Source organism: Mercenaria mercenaria, chromosome 9 (assembly GCF_021730395.1).
Source record: "Mercenaria mercenaria strain notata chromosome 9, MADL_Memer_1, whole genome shotgun sequence".
NCBI lineage: Eukaryota > Metazoa > Mollusca > Bivalvia > Venerida > Veneridae > Mercenaria > Mercenaria mercenaria.
This window is the reverse complement of record NC_069369.1, coordinates 82,175,910-82,184,751: the sequence shown is the minus strand read 5'-3', so window position 1 is coordinate 82,184,751 and position 8,842 is coordinate 82,175,910.

Genomic DNA, 8,842 nt, shown 5'->3' with positions numbered 1-8,842 from the left:
ACGCAGTTCGGTAAATGTGTACTATGGATATCAAACAAATGGTAATTTATCTTCCATTGTGTACAGGTCACATTTCTTCAATATTTCTTATCTTACAAAAACAACGCGTAGTTTATAGTTTTTTCAACGTTACACAAAAAAACTTGCTTGACTTTCCCTGGTGATTACAAAATCATTCTGATTGGCTGTTATGAAAATGTATGTCAATCGTCATTTTACTACACGCTAATATGTGGAAATGCAGCATAAATGTGCAAAATGAATAAAATAAGCAGAACCGATGTAGACCAATGTATGATTTCATATTAAAAATCATACACAAGATGAATTTCATTCATCATTTCGAATTTTAGTGTAAAATTGTGAATTTTTTAATTCTGTTTTTGTTTGTTTACGTTTCGCCTAACATGTGCACACTGCCGTGACCTCTAGACCGGATGTTCATTAGGGAAGGTCACGCAAGTTTTTTCTGTAACGTTGACGAAAGCATAAAATATGTGGATAATCTCAGCAATATACAATTTTGAGACAGTGTGACTGGTGCACGTTAGAAGATAAATTATCGCTTGTTCAATATATTAGGTACCCATTAACCGAACTGGGCGTTTCAGTTGAGAAATAAACGATTGAAACGGGTTAGTATATTTTCCCGTTCATGACCATGGTTCTTATAGGCATACAGACACTAAATAGAAAAATGGCGCGAAAAAAAATGGTAGTCGCATAATGGCGGATACAAATAGTCCTCAGTTTTTTTTTTTGCTCTGTAGAGCTATTTTCCTTATTTTCTTTGCAATTTTGTTTGCTAACATCACATGACAGACCTATGCTTGACATGTAGGTAGCATTTTCATAATGAAATAACAACATGACAAATTTTTTTAAGGGAAACTTAGATCATACACCACCAGCATAATTTGGGGTCTCATTTTTTTAGATTATTTTTCTTGCTTCAAACATGACCCCCACTTTTCTTTTGATTTTTAGTTAGCACTGACAATATTCTTCAAGAAAATGTTAGTTACAGACATTTAAGAATAAGATATTCTATATAAAATTGACCTATTTCCAAATCTTGTTCTATATAAAATTGATCTATTTCCAATGACCGCAGCACACATCAGGATCCATTTTAAATGTCTGTAACTTACATTTTCTTGAAGAATATTGTCAGTGCTAACTAAAAATCAAAAGAAAAGTGGGGGTCATGTTTGAAGCAAGAAAAATAATTTCAGTCAAACACACAAACTGCAAAATCAGCTAAAAAATGAGACCCCAAATTATACTGGTGGTGTATGATCTAAGTTTCCATGAAAAAAATTGTCATGTTGTTATTTCATTATGAAAATGCTACCTACATGTCAAGCATAGATCTGTCATGTGATTTTAGCAAAAAAAAATGCAAAGAAAATAAGGTAAATAGCTCTACAGAGCAAAAAAACAAACTGAGGACTATTTGTATCCGCCATTATGCGACTACCATTTGTTTTCGCGCCATTTTTCTATTTAGTGTCTGTATGCCTATAAGAAAAACTTTTTTCTCTGACACTGTGCCAGTTTCATTTGAAATGTACAAGAAACCCAAATGCATGAAAAAATACAAGATTTTAAGTTGATATCAACAGTTTCCAAGTTTTTACGGCATTTTCAGTACCACAAGACAAAGCGTCAGATTTTGTCAAAAACAGCTGTCGCGACATAATTTTGAAGCAGTTACCCTAAATGCAGCCTTGTTTTGCCCTGTTTTGACATTTTATACTCTGATCTGCATGCAAATTACACATTTAAACTGTTAAATATGTTCACTTTTACCTCTGTTGGCCAGAAAATAGCAATCAGTACCCTATGAATATTCAGTTTTTGAAAAAAAAAATACACTCAAAACAGTAAAAATGTGATATTTTTGGGTTTTATCCTCATTTTCAACAAAATTGCAAATAATTTGTCATTTTCTATTAAATTCTAATCAAAGTAGCCCATTTCCACCAATATCTGGCCAGATTTTATTTTTTTACAAATGTCATCTTATAATATAGAATACCTAGGGGTAAGGTATAACATGTACGGAGGCATTTTCTTTCTGTTCTGGTGCCAGTGAGACTACGTGTTTGTATATTCATCTTTATGGACGAATGTATAAACTTTTCTCCAATCCGAAGCTAAATTGCGAAATTATTCTGAAATAAAGGGTAAAGTACCTCTTGAACACTGCAAAACATATTATTGCTTTAACTCCTTGGGGCCGAAATGCGACTAAAGGCGCTATATTTTCTACCCCTGTAGCGTCGATATCCGACTATACGCGCGTTATCAGGACTCCCCAGGACGGCGATTGACGAGTTTAGTCGCGGCACCGAGATCATGCTGATTGCGTCACATACTTGTTAATTTTTGATAATCCTGATAAAAGCAAAATTATTTTGCATACCGGCTATTATTTCTTAGATGTTATAATTATTAATTATGCTAATAATTAGTTTCCTTGTTAAAATAAATGTTTGTAAATTTTCGGTATTAAAAGGAAATAAAAAAGAACTCCGCTGTGTTTCGTTCATACTGTATTTCTAAAGATTAAAATAATGTCGGCTGCCCGAGAATTTTCTTAAACTGAAGAAAATATTCATTATCATGCTGATTTTGACGTATCAGTCCGTTGGATGATGATTCCGACGATGAAATTTCATTATCAGAGAAATGAATGGTCAGAAAATGTTAACTTTTAGAAAGCTGAAATATCCGTACACTTTCATCGCATTAAATTCAAATGGATAAAAATGACACAGCAAAAATGTTTCATACAATGTCATAAAAATGTGTGTAAATAAACGCTTTTGTAAATTTAATAATTCTTCAAAGATAGGTGCAAATATTACAACTTAAATGTCTCAGTGCGTGTCACACATGTTTGTGTACATGTTTAGAAATAAATTATACATCAAAATAAACCATCGATATTCACTCAAAAATGGGTGTTAATTTTGAGTAATGCTGATGTAAATACTCGGTGTTAATAATGTATTTCTATTTATTGGAATCTAATGTGTTTACATTTTGAAAAAGTAATAAAATCGGAAAAGTTCAAATATTTATTAAACGCAATAGGTGTGTAAAAATGATGAATGTTTCGAAGTGAAATTATAATTCTATTTGGATATAACTTACGGACGGAAGCGGATGAATATAAATATTTGTTTAAACTTGAAAGATTTTATAAGTTGAGTTTAATTTACACCCATGTTAATAATATTTCCATGCATGATTTCAATTGAGTGCCTGCGAGTGTGCTTATGAGAAAATCAGATTATGTTCTTCGACGTCAGGTGGTAATTCTTATCTCGCCGCGGCATGTATATTATGATATCGGCCTCAGGGAGTTAAGGTATTGGACCCCTAATAGTAATGTTTAAAAAATGGCAATTGCTTAGTTTATTCTTAACGTTAACAGTGTTTCGCACTGTGTTGCAAATTTTAAACAACTTTTACCGTGCCGTTTTTTTTGTAAATTTTGTATAATTTATGGTATTTCCTCAAGTACAAATAGGGACAAATTTCAACGTGATGGCCACTATCTTAAACATTTGCAGAGAATTCATTATAGCATTAATTCTGATAAAAGAAACATCAAACTATCGGTAAAAAATTATAAAACACAAAATAAAAATGTCAATATAACTTTTTTCGAGGGTGTCTCAAGTAAACGGATTTAATGAGACAGAATTCCAACTATAACACTGAAAAATTAAGGTCGAATCCTGTGGGTCTGTTTTGGATTTTGCTCACTTCATGCAAAAATAACCTTGGGGCAGAAGTAAAACCTACCTATATTTCTTCCACAATATGTAATCTAAAGAATGAAGGCAAAATACAGAAGTTTTACAACATGCAACTCATTATTTTTAAAGATTTCTAACTCTACCCCTTCTGAGTTAAATTCACATTGAACAGCAAGAAATCGCTTATTAAATGAAAAAAAAAGTTTCAACTTTTGTACAAAACATCAATAATAAGTCTTGAAAAAAGTAAAAACTGCTAGAAAAAAGGAAAATTAGAAGAAAACAAATTGGTCCCAGTGGGGCTTGAACCTACGCACCCCTGAAAATTGCAGTCAAAGTAGGTTTATAGTAGGAATTGAATACTCGTCAAAAAGGAGGTACTCTATTACGGGTCCAATACCTTAATACGACGTCATTAATGCCATGACGTTAATGACGTTACTTGTCAGTTACCGTGCAAAATTGATAGCCGAAAATTTGTTCAATAACTTCAGACTTTTTTATTTGCTGAAATGTTGCAGCTTTTAGAGAGTGTTATTATTGCAATGTCATTTGGAATGTAATGTGATGACAGCTGATGACTTACGTAAATAACCACGGTCATTTATGAATAGCCCGTTCTCCCATTTTGTTTTCATTCTGGTATATTTATATGCGAAGTTATTTTCGGATGGAAACGAATTTCGCGACTTATGTATAAAATTGAAAATAAACATTCAAAAGCTTTAATATTGACATTTAAGGTACAAAGTTTCAGCTTTTAAAATGTAATCAAGAATAGTTATGAGCATAATAAATGTAGTCAAACATGATTTTTTTGTAGGGATGTCAGATGATGAATACTGCTGAATGTATTTTAATCATTAGACTAGTATGTTGTTCATGTGTTTAAATGAATGAAAATGAAAAAAAAAATATGTTACTTGCTTTAAAAATATTATGTTATGAAGCTAGATAAAATAAGAAATATAAAATTATTTAGTAATGCTAACGAAGCATTGATATGAAAATAAGTGCAAGATATAGGATACTTTGTCACTGATGTCATGGTTACAAAAAACGTTGTGATAGGGGATAATGTTCTGCCTTGTATTTCATTAAGGTCATAAAAATGGCAATGCCAAATCCGTTGGAAAAGTCTTATCACAAAATTGTGGATGGAAAGTCTTCAATTATGGAAACATGAGCCAAGCGACACGTATATCTGTTGTGACTACAAAGTAACTTAAAGCTTACAGTGTTAATTTAAAATGTTAAATATTGTATAATGATACAAAAAAAGTTAAAACCTAAAACGGTCAAGTCTGGACGCTATGTTTTGTCTTATTTTGACCTGTCTTTAAAACTGAAGTTTGGTCCTAGCTTATAACATGAGCTTTGATCCTGTTTCTAAACTATCTTAAAGAGAGAACTCTGGAATCGGACCCGGGTTGCCGCTCTTATCATTTTAACGTTAGTTTGTATATGATCTTATAATTAGGACAGTTATAATTAAGACATTATAGCTTCGGTAACCCTTAAGAAAACCTTTTCTTATTTTGAATGGAAAAAAGTAATAAAAACAAGTAATTTTCATGCATTTCCATATCATATTATCTGTCGAGTAACGAATTTCCAAAGCCTTCTGAAGAACTTTATCAATAATATCCTGATATCATTTTTTTCCCTTTTTCTTCTTTGTCCACCATCTGAAAGTCGGTTCATTTAACCTTGATGAAACGATAAATTTGTTTAGCAGCTAATACATTTATTTACTCTAATACACCCATTGTTACATCACTGCTTTCCAGCTGGTCATTTAAATAGCTTTGTGCGAGGTCACATATAGTTCATCATAGATTTAAGGCACAGTTGTATTTGTTGTTACACAAACAGAAGCCGAGTCACCATCCTATCTTGATAAACTCAAAGTGATAAATGCTGAACCACTCTGTAAAACATGGAAGACAGTTTTCAAATTCATATTCACATTTGTTTTAGTGGAAAGCCACTTTCATGGTTCATATAAGGGAAGCAATACCTACAACTTGAATGCATCATACTGCATGTAATTATTTCCCTTACCGTGCAACCGAAGCAAGCATAAACCGATTTGAAATAACAGGGTATTTCTTTTAAAAACCGGGGAATGTGAGCGAGTTAAATTTTACGGCGAACTGACACAAAAAGGCCATATTTCGCCGACGGGGAATGTGGTGGGATGTAGTTGTATATTACCTATATACCCATGCTAATTTTAGTGGCAACTGATTACTTTCCTAGAAATTATTCACATCAGCGATTGTTTGGGTTCATTTCTTCCCGTTGAGCCATACCGTATCGATACTGCTGCCGTAAATTATATATATAGATGACATTCGATCTGTCAAAACATAAAATATGTCAAGGAAATTCCGAATTCGAAAGATGCTAATTTTTAAAAAGTACCATAGGCACTCCGATGACGACGCAGCACCTTTGTTGTTCCGCAGGTACTTCTAAAAGTATTGAGGTACAAACCAAATCCCAAATAACTCTACCTCTTTTGATAATAGGGCCACACCAAAATGATGTTATATTCGTCAATACTCGTTTTCAAGAAAATTAAATAGAAACATTTTTATTTTTTGTCCACCGCCCGCTCATTTTTGAGATTATACGCCAGCACAAAAGAAAACAAAAATAGAGCAGACGCTGTAAAGCCAAACATATACGACTGGCTACAGTGATATCAACTGTCCATTGTTTAATTTGTGAATATACTATCCCGGTAAGTGGGAGAGGGAAAGGTAGAAAAATACAGTCGGGATGCATCTGTATATGTGACATATCTGCAGGACACACACTATCATACGGACAACGACTTTTCAGCTACCAGGTACCCTTCCTGGCATTATATCAGGCGTGGACTAAAATCTTTATTAAGTAGGCAACATAAGAATTGGACAAGGCGCAAAATAGGAAAAAAACTTGATTCGAGGAGTAGATAACGCACATACAGCTAACAACAAAATTGCTTACAATTTAATACATCAAACGAAAGGTCAAAGGTAACTATTTATATAAAAAAAAAGAAAATCGTTCTGATAATACACTAAGGAAGAATAACGCTATACAAGGCCAGTATTGAAAATACAAACTAATGAATAAGTTAAGCGAAATAAAATGATTAAGATAAACTGAATCCATAAACAATAATCATATGGGAAAATTAGACCCATCGTGAAAATCACCACAAAAGCCGATAATACGTTTGGCCAGGTAAATCCACAGGCCCCATCTAACGATATCCTTATGGTATAGCATTTATATAGTAAGAAAAAAGAAAAGGTAGGACACTTCCGAATACCCATATTCTCTTATTCATTAATATATGATCGATTTCAATAGAATAAAATTTAAACATTAGTTGGAAATATTAATTTTAACAAATATACAACAAAAAATGTTCAATTAAGTCCTATTATAGCTATAAAATCCATGTTTTACATTTTGAATCGAGTCCAACATTTGCTTTGCTCCGCTGTTTCCGGATCTACGGTGCGAATATTCTCAGCGATTTCATTGGTTAATAGGTATAGTTTGACAGATACCGGGAAAAATCGATATACCTCGGCTATATACCTTCATCATCATTACTTCAATAGAACTAAATGAAAAAATAGCGGCAAACAATAATAAACAAAAATGTCAATTCAGTTAGACGAACTAAGGAGCGCTGCTAAGCGTGGCCACAACATTATTATATCGGACCAAGCCGGTACAGAATATAAATTTTTCAATTTATTTTCACGAAATTTTATACCTTCGATATCGAAGGTTTATTTTTGACCACCGCAGTAAGGACTACAAATTCACTCCCTTGCAAACCGGATGTATACAAGCAGGGAAGGTGTAGAAATCTGAAGTTCGTGGAAAATCGCTTATTTCTTTAAAAATACACTAGTGATAAAGGTTAAACTTATGCCGTAGGTTTATTACAGTAATATCAATTAATTAAGTGTATCGTTTGAACCGTCCGTTCTATATTAGCTTCGAACCAGATCTGGTGTTTCGGAAGTGTCCTACCTTTTCTTTTCTTACTATATAATGCTATACCATAAGGATACCGTTAGATGGGGCCTATGGGTAAATCGGCTGTCGAGACTGTTCGCTAGTTTTCGGCCTACTCCGTATTTCAGGCCGATGTCTAACCCTTCTTCGCCAATGTACCGTTACATTAATACTTTTGATCATATGGATTTAGGGATATTGTTAAGTCTAATTTACAGTGATTGCAAAGATAGATTAGAAAATAGAAACCTAATATTATGGCCAGTTTTTCAACTATTAAGTAAAGACTTAAGCTCCGACTTAAGCCGTGTCGGATATATTTACAACGCTTAAGTCAGCACGTGAATAACGGGGCTCGACAAAAGTAAACCTTCGATTGGATTTTTCTAATTTGAGCGGTGTCAGCAATGGCTTATCTTTCTATTGTTATTTTAAACCTGGGGCATAGGTGGTTTAAGAAAAGATGGAGGCGGAATATTTAGACATGGATTTAAATTTCCAGCATGAAGTTCAAGCAGAAATGTTGAGAAGGGAGGGAATGATACGGGACTGAGCAAACCCTTTCGTTATGTACGACGATTTGGACTTTTGAGTAGATTTCGTCCCAGTAAAGCTGGTATTAGAGATGTTTTACTTTATAAAAAAACTTAAACCAACGGCGAGGCCGACGCCGACGCTGACGCTGGGGCGAGTGCAAAAGCTCTATTTTTTATTCGAAAGGTCGGGCTAAAAAAGTAACAGATTCAACTGTTCAATTTTAACTTTACTAAATTCGCTACGTTTGTACACGTTTCAAAATATACGAGCTAGCATAAATATATAAGTGCATGTAATTAATTATAATTACATGTAACGCAAAAATATGTAGTTGAACATATATATAAACATGATATTTTTACATAGGGTTTTAAACAATTAAGACTGATTAAACATGGTATTGTATACGCACTTGACTCACGATATAAAGTCATATTTGAATGTACGAAAATCTGTTTACATTCGTCTTTATGTACTTGTATTTTAAGTTTAACGAGGTC